This window comes from Halyomorpha halys, unplaced genomic scaffold (genome assembly GCF_000696795.3).
Source record: "Halyomorpha halys isolate HHAL.00 unplaced genomic scaffold, Hhal_1.1 Scaffold692.1, whole genome shotgun sequence".
Lineage (NCBI taxonomy): Eukaryota > Metazoa > Arthropoda > Insecta > Hemiptera > Pentatomidae > Halyomorpha > Halyomorpha halys.
The window spans coordinates 692455-707136 of record NW_027113553.1 but is presented as its reverse complement, the minus strand read 5'-3'; positions in this window follow the sequence as shown (position 1 = coordinate 707136).

Genomic DNA, 14682 nt, shown 5'->3' with positions numbered 1-14682 from the left:
CTAAAACATGACCTTTTTCAGCTTTCAATCGATTAATTCTTTCGGTTGACATTTTAACTTGTTCATGCTTGTCGTCTTCTGTGTAATGGATTCGATTAGAAACCGTTCTCATAGATCCAGTATTCAATTATTTTGTTGAGGTAGATTTACATTTCATTGTTGATTACTCCCATTTCCCGATGGAGGTTCATTGAATAATTTATGCTGAGCTTGCGGATCATACTGTTGATTGTGAGCAGGCTTTTGGTAATTTTATTGACTATTATATTGACTGTGATAGTTTTGCAAATTTTGTTTTTGTTGATAAGGAGGCCTATAAAACTGTTTATGAAGTTTGTTTTTGTAGTTTGGATCGAAATTTTTACCCTTTTTATTAAATTGTTAAGGTTGTTGATATTTGTCTTTTCGACTACCAGGACCATAGAATCGATTGTTCATCTTGCGCAGCTTCTTTTCTTAAAATTTCATCGATATCCTCCATGCTATCGAGTTTTATGTGATAAATAAAATCTGTACATGAAAATAAAACTAATTGTTCCCTAGTTCGAGTATCTAGGCATTTACGTTTAAGAAATGACAAAATTTCGTTTATGTTTGAAAAGTCTTTGCGATAGGTCGCAATTTTCGCTTTACCTCTGAGTTTCGTTAATAGTGTTAGTACCAATTTACAATGATTTGCACTTTTATATTGATTTTCATTCTTAAAATGTAATTTATAAACAAATTTATTATTTATAATAAAATCAACTAATAATAATGGATCACAATCGTGTTCTTGAATTAATTTAAAATCACGATCTTTAATTTACATAGACATCACTGAATTTACTCTAGTTTCTAGTGGCAATTAATTAATATTTTCTGGATATAAAGTATGATTATATTGTTCGATCATTCTTTTAAACTAGACATTAACTAAAAATAAACTTATAATTACCATGAAATATGTTGTCTTCAGTGAACAAGTCCTCTTCATTGGTAGGAAGTTTCAATAGTTTATCTTGAAATTCTGGTGACAAGATTTAAAAATCCTGGGAAAGAAAGATACCTCTACAGTCGTGGAGAATGTTTGCTGTACCTTTATACGCAGTGGCAATCTTCCACAAAACGAAGAGAAGCAGTGGTGCTGCTTGATTCACACGACTCGAAGCTCCGCAAGGTTACTATAAGGGAAATTCCCTGTTCGAAAGGTAGATATAAAATTTCTATAAAAACAAGACTTTTTAAAAATTTATTATGAAGGATACTAGTAAATCTAAACTAAAATATTGATGAGTTAATTACATCCAATTGACTGAGAGAGCTCTGATTGCTCCGTAAGGTTTATAAAGAGTCAGTAAGGAAATGACTCACAGTTCTTAGAAAAAGCTGGGCTGGTACATATAACTATATATTTATTTATTTTTTATTAATATAAAATAATAATAATTGTCCGTTCTCGAGAAACATTACTTGGACGTGAGAGTTAATGAGAAAACAATTAACATTTATGAACTTATAGATTTTTTTTTTATATCATGAAGCAAATTACTAACAACTAAAAATCACATTTATCTATTATCTGTTTTTATACTTTAATCTATATTCTATAAAAGCATATATTTAACAAATTATTCTAAGAACGAAACTGTTATTATTCTTTAAGACCTAAGCCATAATAACCTAGTAGTAAATAAAATATAAATTCTAGAGCTGCTATAAAATCTGATGAAGTAATGAACTGCATTACAAGACGTGACTAGAGAATATGACTTTTAATAGCCACCAATGCCTGAGTACTTAGCAGTTAGCAAGCACCACGACTACTGAATAATCCAACCCTGAGCTATTTACTGAATTATTAATTATTGTTTCATTACAGAACAATCAAGTAACTAAATCTCAAAATGGAAACTTCGACTTAGGCCCAATAGAAAATACATACCACCTAATGCCTTTCTAATTCTGATGATGTTTAAATAAGATTTTTGGAATACATCATTAAACAAATTCTATTTCTATTGATTTATTTCAATTTACAACTGTATTTACATAAAAATACATTAAGTAAATTGATTGTAATATAAAAATGGAGTGATACATGCATGTAGAGAAACTACCCATCGTAGCACTCTATTTTCCTATTTAAACTTTTTTTTATATAGAACCAACGTTCTGTATTTCGAATAATGTTATTTCCTATGTACGATAATATAGTTATCCATAAATCAAATCATTTTTAAATATCAATGTAGATTATGAGTTGTTTTCATTTTGTTGGTGAGTTAAAAAAATTCTTTTAAAGCTGATGGAACAAGCCTATTTCTTTTTATAAATATGAAAATTCAAAATATAAACTATTATTTTTAATGCTATTTTTCAGTAGTGTTATAACATCCTAAAGCTAAATCAGTATCATCGTACTCCATGACAACCAATAACCTAATATAATTAAAAAGACAGAGAGTATTTTTTTAAAAACATTTAATCAATGCAAAACAGAATCCTGGAAAACATTCATAAGTAGTATAAATGATTCTACCAGTTCCGCCATCGTTTGGAACTAACTCCGAAACCTCATGCAAACCCTGTTACCCCCGCTTGACTATATTAGTCAACAGGCGACTGTCCGATGAAGCATTCATTGTTTCAGATACCTTTGCTAAGCACTTTCAATTGTATAATTTTAAAAATCACATAACTCTCACCGTAATCGCATGCCGAAGGAAACATAATTAGAAAACGGTACAGAAGATACAACTGCATTCTACAATTATAATGTGGGAACGAAATTATATATTGAATACTGTAAAAGGATCATCTCGTTGTCTTGACAACATTCCCTATGAAATAATAAAAAAGCATTCCAACAGCCCAAAACAATGGTTGCTTGACGATTGCAACCACATTTGGCACACCAGAAATGTACGGAACATTTGGCGCAATTCAACTGTCATCCTAATTCTAAAAACCAGGAAAGAAAAGCGCATCCCATCTAAATACTCCCCAGTCTTTCTTACAAGTTTTATCTGCAAAATAATGCAGAGAATGGGCGAAATAAAATAATGTGGATCATAAAAACATATAATTTTATACAATCGGAATTTTGATAAGCCCAACCCACAATTGACCACTTGATAACATAAGAGACGGATATATGAATTTATTAATGGGAAACAAATAATAGCTGTATTTTTTTATATGCTGAAAGCTTTTGGCAATATAAATCACTCCAATATATTAAAAAAGCTGTCCTCTATAGGAATCACTGGACCAATATTCTCGTTTTTCAAACAATTTTTACTAGTCAGAATTTGAGGGTACGAGTTGGATGTGAATATTCTACGGAATACAGGATTCATGGGGTACCTCAGGAATGTGTCCTCAGCCCCACTCTATTTTCTCTGGCTATGAATGAATTGGGGCACAATTTGCCTAAGTGAGTTAAGTCACTTTTATTTGTCGACGAGTTGGCAATCTTTTATCGATCAGACAGTATTCGAGACTGGATAAAAACAGGTTACATACTATGAATATTCATTTTTCCACAGAAAAGACAAAATCCCTCTACTTCTGTAGACAACGAAATACACCTCAGTCACCTCATTTGTTTCTAAGAAACTCTCTAATATCATAAATGTTATATTAACGTTCGGTAGAAGACCAACCTGACAACACTACTCATCTGTACTAATGACTAACCGAACTAAAAAACTAAACATCATTCGCTTACAAAGCCGTATTTCTTGTGGTACCGAGGGAACTAGCATTCTAAAACTTTATCAGGTGCTAATTGATACGCTTGAAAATGAAATACGGCTCGGCTCGTTCCCAAGTGCTTGCTAAGCTGGGATACAATCCATCACGCCAGAATCTGAATCGCGACTGGATCATTTTGAACAATTGCTATTTTAAGCTTTCAACTTTCGACAACCGAACTTTCAACTCTTTTGTTCAGAAGATCAAAATTAGCCATAACCTAAATTTCAATGTTATATCTACAGACAAATCATCCGATACGCAAATATATTATCAATTCAAAATTTTCTATTTTTTTGCGCCAAAAACGAAATTCAACACTTCCATGAAAAGAATTTCCTCGTCTAACTCTTTTCTCAAAACAATAACAATTGACAATTCGAAAACAATGACCCACTAAGGACACTCCAACACTGTATGTATTTAGAACACCCAAATATTTCCTGCATCCATTTCTACATAAACAATTTACAAAATATGGGTGTGTCAGTTACTCTTATATGGATTCTAATGGAAAATAGATCGTGCTGTAAAAGAAGCACTAGCGCTCTCGGAACGGGTCAAAGCAATGTCGACTCCATCAGAAATGAGCAACCCCTCAAAATGAAATAAAAGATAGATTGCAATATTTTTAAAACAAACACCCAAGGAGTAAATCAAAAATTACAAAAAACCACTTTAAGCCCTGGGGAACGCTCAGCCGTGTATGCTGTTGAGAGGAGGTCGTACTGACTAGGCCTAGAATAGGTCACACGAGGCTCACTCACTCCTACCTCAACTCAAAACAAACGCTTCCAAAATGTCTATATTGTAAGAGCTATTTGATAATTAGGCATATTTTTGAGGAATGTCCCTGTTTCATGTCGCGACTCAATAGATTGGGCCCAAATATTTCAAAAACCCTTAGAGAAAATAATAAAACAGTGGAATTGATTTTTCAGTATTTGAAATCAGAAGGTTTGCTATTACAAATATTACATCAAACGGACAAAATAAAATAAAAACTAACTTCCTGAACCCCGGAAACAAACTGGAATACACTTTGTTTAGAGATTTTAAAAAAGTACATGAGGTTCCGGTTCGAGCTTCCGTTTTTGAGACATTACTGGATTGTTAGTAGGGGTAATAGATTCCTTTAAATTACTATTATATTTTTTAATGTTATTAAGAATTTGTTTTTATAAATAATGTTGAAATCGGTTGAGGACATTCTAAAAAAGTCATTTATGTGATCTTCAAACTATCCCTATTTCGTTTTAAAACTAATCAATATAATTCTTGCATTGTAATTATCGTCTCCATATATTATTTCTCGTAATTAAAAATTATTAAAGGAAGAGCTAAATCATTGCAACATACGGGAACTAGTTCCTTTGTAATTTTTCGCACAAAGAACCGTTCTAGGCTTAAATATCATTTGTTCTTTAACTTAATTGAACATTGATCTTCCTCAAACCACTGGTTTGCTTGAATGGTGGCATATCTGAAAAAAAAAATTGATTTTATTTAGATTTAGAGGTTTTCCAAATATAGTACTGTAGCATTACTTTCAATACAGCGGTCGTCCTATAGTGTCCTAAAGCTATTAGAGTTGTAACTAAGAAACTCCAGTCTACGGTAAAATCTATGGAATATAGGAACGCAAAGTAAAAAAAAAGAAATTTAATTTGGTTAGATGGACTACTATTGAAGGAAAGCAGTGATATATGTAAGCATTAATTTTCTTTTTATGTTGTTAATTTCCAAATCTTAAATGTATGTAAATACAACTGGACATAATTGCCTTGAAAAAGTTTTGATATCCATTTTGTTATTTATTTTTATCCTGACTTATAAAAAAATTATATACCTAGAGTTGCTTACTTCCCCTTAATTTCATCATAAAATATTAGCGAAATTTTAATCAATTTTTTTTTAGTGCTTGTCATAAAATAGTCATTTTATATTCACAAATATCTGTTTTATATATTGTTTGAATTAGTCTTCATTTTTTAATTTTTTTTACGATTATGAAGTGATTGTAGAATTACAGGCAGTGAGAATTATTAATTATTGATTCTTTTAATTAGTATTTGAGTGTAAATAAGTAAAATAGTACGTAAGAACAATGTTACTTTACTTATATTTTTTTTTCATTCCATCCATTGACTAAACGGCCTTTTTTAAATTGATCCATCAAGATAATTATAGTCGAAACCGAAGAGGCTACATTCCTACAAGGAATACAATTAAGAGCACGTTAGTGATGAGAACTGAGGCAGGAAATGATCTTTTCCTTCAGTTTTACTCAGAAACGTCTAGAAGTTGAATGAATAGATGTGACAACGTAAAATGCAATTATTACGTTCAACTATATGATCTTGCAAAACTTATTTCCTCGAACGAAAAGTCTTCCTTTACACCATAATTTTATATAGATCATTTGTTACCAAGTAAGTATACACTATGCATTCGATTTACATAACATAAATGAAGAATGACAGCAAGGTAATCCACCGGGTCTATTATTGAAACAACGTTTTTTACACTGTTAAAAAAAATATTTTTTTAAAATTATCTCGTAAGGAAATTAAACATTTATTTATTATAAATTTATTACTTATTATAAGAGATAGAGTTCTCTCGTAATATAAAACGTTACATGGTGCGGAATGACACTTGGCACTAAAAAGAGTATACTGAAAATTCCTAAACGGGTCATGAATTCTCAATTTCAGCATAGTTATTAACTGAGACAAAATGAAAATTTTTCCCGACTGTAACTACTATATTTGTTAGCATGGAAACTGTAAAATCGTACAATAGTATTTTACATATCATCTAAATAATATTATGCTGAGATTGGAGCCACCAATGACGCGGCTGGGAGAGAAGCACTGGGATCTCTTGGAGCCTTTCACATTAGAGAGTGCCTAAAACTCAATTTAAATATTATATATTGATGTGAATGCGTGTCAGATGTATTCATTATATTTTTGCTTAATCTTACTTTCTTTATATTGTTTATAAATTATTCTGATATATTATTTTGTTCTATTTTCCTACATTATCTTGTTCTCATTGTTGTATTATATGAGAGTTCAATTATAATGATTCAATTTTTCTTTTTTTCTTCTTCTATTTATCCTGTATGTATGGTATGGACAAATACTTGAAATTCTAATGGTTACTGCCTTTAATGCAGGAGCCTGTATTATTATTCTTCAATAAAATTATTTTATATACATAAAAATTACTTTCATGGAAAGAAATAATTAAAAAGTATTCCAACTGCAAGTACAAATGGCAAAAAAATGATTAGTAGTTTATCCCATCAAATTAGTAAGTAATAAATAAGCCGGAAAAATATTTGATATCACAATTATCTACAATATATTTACAATATATATACAATATATTTCGAAAAAATCTTTGTGGCAATGAAAGATGCATAGAGCTCCTGAAAAAGTAACAATCATTATTAAATATTAAAAAAAGGATTTGAGATGGGTTTTCTTTGTTTTTATTGACATGAATTAATAAAAAATAATTTATTTATTTTTATTAATTCATGTCTAAATCAGATTAAATTATTTTATTAAAAGTAATTAATTTATTATTAGAATTAAGGTCATCCTTATTTCAAAGGTCGGAAATGCTTAAAATGTGGATTTGCAGAAACATTTCTTAAAGTATCAGACTTTAAATAAGACTATACATGTAAATCACATTATTTGTAGTATAATTATTTAATATTATTGTCATGCACAGTTCCTGGCTTGCATACCTGCGATTATACCATCCGGCACAGTCCGGTAAAGAAGTCCATATGTTCAATTATTTCCCAATGAGGGAAATAAATACCGTTATTCATAAACATTCTTCTCATAAATTAAAAATTTCAGATTGTTGAAATAGGATCGGTAACTAGAGGCTGGATTTAATCTGGTCGGAAGCTTAAACTACCTCTCAGCTGAATTTGCTGACTAATATAAAATAAATAAATTGGGAGCCCAACTTTGCCAAATATTCTGAATAGTTGTCAGTGATTAGAATTCCCTCAATGTAACCCAAGTCACGCTTCGAGTTTAGTTCATTAGCAAAAAAAAAAAAAAATATCTTCCAAGGTTATAATTTTATCTTAATCATTTTTTAAATCTATTATGCCTTAGTTGTGTCCTGCAGTTTAATTTTTTTTAAATAGTATTATTCCAGTGTCAGACATCTGATCGAGTAAGTATAGTAATTGATCAAATATGTCTGAATAACTTAATAAAATCCGAACTAAACAGGTTTGAGAGAAACAAAAAAATAAAATAGGACTAAACACTATGAAAAAAACAGACTTCACAGAAGGTGTTTTCGTAAAGTCCAACCTTCTAATCCAGCCTGACTGAATACTTATAGTACAAGAAGATATATAAAAAAAATGTCTTACACAAAATAGCGTATCGAAATTGTCATTTATTTTTTAAAAACAAAAAATAATTCCATTTGACAACCGCAATATCATATTTATTCTAAGCAACTGGAAGTCGTTGTTGGTTAACGCCTTAAGCATTTTAGTAGATTGTAAGTGATGTATACATATAACAAAAAAAATGAAACTATATAGAAGTTGGGTGCCTTCAACAACTAAATGAAACAGGAATTTTTTTAAAAATTACATCAATTTAATATTACACATCCTTTATTGTGTAACGAGATAGGCAATAACGGCCTGTTGTTTAGAAGAAATCGGAGTATAACACAGGGGAATTTATGTGATCGGGTTTATTTTTAAAATTAAATTAATTTTTTTTTACTTTTTTAATTCTTTATGTATTGGCAATGTATATCTTAATCGATTGTCTTTGATTAATATTTGAATAAATGTGAATCGGGTATCGATATTATAGTTAAAGTATCGTATAGAAAGGATTATTGATGCTTTAGTTAAAGTATCGTATAGAAAGGATTATTGATACTTATTTTAGTATAAAAAGCTGCTTCGAATTCCAAGGTAGCCATAAGTCACCGATAATACTTATCAGTTCAGAAATGTAAGCAGGGTTATAATTACTCATATTACTAGTCTATTTATCTGTTGTTCTGTTTGAAATTATTAAGGACATGCAACATTATTCATTTTAATATTTATATAACTACTTGTATACTTGTAACCTACCTTCATGTTCATGTTAATATTGAAGAATGTATTTCTTTTACAAGTATAACTTGATGGCATTGATCTTGTAGCTATAATTTTTTTATAAAACTATAAATGATATTTAAAACGTTATTATAACTTCCTGTTGGCCCGTAAAAAAAAGAAAAAAAAAAGAGCGTTTTAAAGAGATACACTTCTTACAGTTTCTTTTAAAGTTGTAGTTGTACATACATATTAAACTATATATTTAATTTTCAATTCAAGGTCCTTTTTCATCCTTACTACTAATACTAAGAGGGAATTAGATAATTGTGGTATTTATTTATTGAAATAGTAAATTTAATCCATTTTAATATCCAAATGATGGATATCTACAAATTTATACAATGTTTTAATCTAAACAATGCATTTTTTAATGATTAAAAGCATTTATATCGAATATTTATATCTTTTAATCAAACGGCTAAGAATGACTATAAAACCTCAAAATTGTCCCAAATCATAACAAGTTATTGAAAAAAACTGCATCTGACTACATTATATAAAAGCAAAGACCAGCTTACACAACCACGAAAGTGGATCAGATAAAGATAACACACACGTCAGTATTATTGCTATAAAATACTCCTAAAACAGTCAATATATTGACCAAATTCAATATTGACCGTGAACAAGGATCTCTAGTAGCAACGCAAATGATTCTCACGACCACAACTGGCATCATTATCATTTAAGGAGGTTCTGAAATATAATAAAATATTTGATTCAGTAATTTGAGCTCATGTTGCTTCAATATAGTCATAGATATTACTTAGTATCTTAAGAGATCGAATTTAAAAATGGTTGTGTAGTTCACATAAATCGCCGCTTATAAAACGAGAAGGTTGTGTGCCTATTCTAAAAACATTACCCTCCTTTCACTTCATTTTAGTCGGGTAATAAATCTATAACTAACCAGGCGAAACTTGCATTGTATATGTGATTGATATAAGGTTAAAATTGGGATGGAATTTTGTGAAGAAGAACAACAAATAGAATAAAATCTAGATTTTATCATAATTCGTTCCGTATTTTGAGTTGATTGAATGATTCAAATTCTCTAGTGTATAATAAAATACAATAAATAAATGTTATAGCATGAATAAAAACACATATCAATAAATCTTGGAAGGAGCCAGCCAATCTTGTAGTAGCACTTCAATCACTGCTTTAAGTTAGAAGGTCCTGTGTACATTTTCTTTTCAGACGTTTTTGAGGAATATCTGAGATAGTTTGGGACGGACAATTACTTACTAGCGTTTATGTTGGTAAGAATTTTGGAATTAAAGGAGGCATATCTATTTCGGGCCAAATATACAATAAAATATTATATTTATCAACCTTATTATTCATATACATGAGCAAACAGTGTAGTAACTACATTTTCTTACATCAGATACGGAAATTCAATTTGTTCAACTATTGCGTCTCCCACTCTTACACAACACTCTCAATATTACTGAACAAAACCTATACCACGAAACGTTCATATTGTCAGTCCTTTTTGACAATGAACTATATGTTTCAAACAAATAACTAGTTCCCCTACTGTACAAGTAAGCTGGAAAGTACCATTCCTGAGTGCTGATATATATCCTACGGTAAGATGAAAATCGCAAGAATGGTGTTTGGAATTTGAATATATTTGCAATTTTAAATACGGACAAGCCCGTTATATATTAATTAAGCTAGAACCTCCAAGGCACACTAGATAAGGGAATTGAGTCTCAACGGTCCTGCGTGAGGTGTTCTTGCGGTTCCCGGTCTTATCTTCCGGTGCTACTTTCTCCCGCGCGCGGGGATCTGATAAGATTTCTGCGCACGGAATCGGAACATTGGGTCACCTGCGCGCTCACTTTGCTAGCTGCATCCGAATCCCTCATGTTGACTACATTAGGATGCATCTTTAGGTGCATCTCTCCACTCGGCGCAAGACTTCCCAATTTGGCATAATAGCTCAGCGAAAGCTTTGTGGGCATATTATGCACCATTCTTTATTAAATGGAGAGGCTTAGTTTCCTTTGTTCATGAAACGTCTGGATTTGAATTTCTGATCGAGCACATTCGTCGGCTGCACTGTCATTATCGATGTATCAAAAGCCTGAAGTTTTTGTATCCCTTACAAAATGGTTAAAATCTTTCGAAGTAAATCAGTCTATTCTCAGTACGGGCTATTTATTAAACCTTTGAATTATATTACTATGTTTGTCTTAATCAGACAAATAATTTTAAATTAAACAAAGGGTTGGAGAAGCAGCGAAAACGTTTTTTCTTGTAGCCGATGTTATTTATCTGCTGAAATAGTATAATGTTTTGTTTTTTTAAGGAAAATTTGTAATAATGTAAAAAAAAGAGAAGAAAAAACACAATAATTTATATAAAGCCAAGAAACTGAATTGCAACGCTCCTAGAACTGTTCTATTTGGTGTTGTGTGCTTGTGACACGAGAAAATACATCTGATAATCCTTAAAAATCTGACTACTCTGTGGCTCTGCCACTGTTCTCAAAAACATCTCTATCTGATCTTACATTCAAATATATCAAGTATCTCCTAACTACTCAATATGACTCATCCTTCCTCGGTCCTGATATTCAATCTAATACTTAAGATACCTAAACTTTACTCCTTAATGGCTTTATTTCATGAAAGTAAGCAAGCTCCAGAGAAAGGATAATATTTTTATAAATTCCAAAAATGTTCTTTTTACAGAAATAAAATAAAAACTTAAGAATAACAAGTATCTACTGCCTATCAACTTGATTTATTTTCTATAATTTCGATCACAATACTTAAAATTATCTACCTATCCAATCATATATCCACTTATTGGATCACCTGAATTGTTAAAATCAACGTCATTGTATTGAATTTTATAGTTCCCAACCTTCACCTTACAGCGCCAAAGTAGCATACCCAATCAGGGATACTTTACAACCCAGAGTTAAAATATTTTCGTTGAAGAGAACCTTCCGAATGATAAATTACAGGTATTCTATTACAGGTAGTACCAAGGTATTAAGGTACTAAATTCTTGATATTCTAATACAAAATATGAAGAGCTCAACATATATATGAATTTTTATCAATATCAGAAAAAATCTATGTTCTAGACAAAAATGATATCTAATCATTAAGTACATTTTAAAATGAACAACCAACTAAAAGTCTGAATATATCATCAAAAAGAAGCATTATGATCCAAAAAATTCTAAATTTTTATTTCCTACCAAAATTAATTAACATTGCCGATACAAAACGAATGGTAATGGACAAAATGATCTGGACTTCCGCATATAGGTTTTTATTAAAATACACATTAATTAGCCAAGGAAATTGATTTTAATATGTATTATATTATTATTTATAAAGAATAATTGGACCAGAAAAGGTTGGAAGTTCCGTGACTGCATATCACTTTCGCTCAAGATGAAGAGGACCGCCCGCAAATTGCCTTTAAACCGTTGTGGGCAGGTGCTAACGGGTGGCGGTCATAGGCGGGTGAGTCAGTGGGTCAGTTCTGACGGACGGTGAACGTCTCTCCTTCCCTCCGTCCCGCCACCAATTAGTACCTTCTGTCAACAAAGGCCTCTCGAGATCGTCATCGGAACGAAGAACTCCCAGATGCTGTGGTCAGCCGATTCGGCAAACAGGCTGGAACAATTGTATTAAGAATGCAAATGCCGGTTTCTGAAGTATTTACTTTAGATAAAAAGAAGTGTATAATGCTCTAGTTAAAATAGGATAGACTAATTAGAAAATCTTTTATTTATTTTTACTTTTATTTAATTTTTTAAAGAGCTTAAAATCAATACTAGCGTGACAACACTTTTTTTTTAACTAAATGTATTTTCAGATGATCAAAACTAGTTCGCGACCATTCAGTCCGATATTTTATGCTTGAGTCGATAATCCAAGTAAGTGGAAGGGCAAAACGAGACCCTACGAACTTTATTTTTTATTTGTCTGTGGACTCTCCCACTTTTTCTTGAACCGAAGGTAACAATTGTGAGAATTACTAGGGACTTGGATACTATCAACATACTAAAAAAAACAAAAAAAACAGTACGTTTTGAGATAATTTGGAGTGATGTGCTGTTTCTACTCCATGAATTAGTTGTGAACTGTAAATGTGAGATTTGCTCCCATTGTTCTGTCTTGATGTTATTTAATGACACGTTTAGGTATCTTCCAATTACATATTAAATACAATTTTAGATACTTCTGTAAATCTCTATAAACATTTCGATGGTTTTAGTATGTAATTTTAGTAGCAAACATTTATCAGCATAACACCATAGTAAAGCTGCTTCGTTAAAATAATAGAGTGGTGAAATGTATTTAAAATTAACAGTAGTATACAAAATAATTCAAAACACTATCCAAATTATAGTCTCAAAACTTTTATTTCTTTTACACGTCCAACGTTTCGGCCAATTCGGCCATCTTCAGGGAAGTATTTCCGAACCTTTGTCCAATCTTAAATTATCCTATGTTCCATATCTTCCCTTCAAGAGATTATTTTGATTATTTTAAAAACTGTCATTGATTATTAAAGTCTCATCAGATCAATTGCAGAAAAAGGAAAGTAGATAAAATCTACTAATAGAAATAATAAATGACCATTTTTATCTAAAATTTAAAAAAAGGCAAAATTACTTAGGATAATTTAAAATTAGATGAACAGATGTCCAAAACGCCGCCCAGTAGTTAAATACAGAAGTAAGACGTAATTACGGCTAAACTTTGAAACGAGAAAAATAATGAATATATAGAATAAATTATGAATAATATTATTTTGTTGTTTTTAGCACCTCTTCTTATATTAATCGTACGGAAAATAATAATGAAATGAAATATTATTAATAGGAATGAATATTTTATTATATTATCAACTTCAAGGAATCCCACAACAATACACTGAGGCCGAGTCAACTGTAGATCTCATGTCTTAAGCTTAACGATCGGTCTTATCACTAATCTTTGCAAGAAATATTTTATTTTAAAAAAAAATACTCAAGAAAACGTAAGATCTCAAAAAAAAAAAAAATAATAATACATTTCGAAAAACTTGTATACTACTTTATTTATAATCTTAAAATTCTTTCTTGAGACTAGCAATTTTTTACTAAATAATTCAAAACACTATCCAAATTATAGTCTCAAAACTTTTATTTCTTTTACAATAAGGCAATGCAATTTATAAATTTAGATTTAAGACAAGGTTATTGGTTAAAAAATGATATAATGAAAAAACTTAATAAAAACATAGACAATTTTAAAATCGAATACCCACATTATAATGATAAAATAGATGAATTTTTTACCAATAATCAAATCAAACTTATGGAAAATTATAAAGAGATATTAATAAATAAAATTAGTAAGAATATCAAGGTTAACATTAGGAAACCATATAATAAAATAGGAATGGAAAGTAAATTGAACAAAACATTCATCTCAAGTAATAATGTTGACAAACAAGTTAAATACACTCTTAATTCCTCGAAACATGATATTATAAATAAATATGAAAAGTTGAATGAAATGAATTTAGTGGAAAATCTTACAAGTGTAAATGTTCCAATTAATATAATTAATTTTTTGAGTCTTGGTGACAATGTTAATTTATTTCCTAAAGATATCAGGAAGGATATTATTATATTGATAACAGATTTAGAGATTATTTTAAAAGATATGGATACTTGTGACAATCACAAAAACAGTTTGAGAAATAATATAATCAGGAAAATAGGTAATTTTATAGAAAAAAACAAA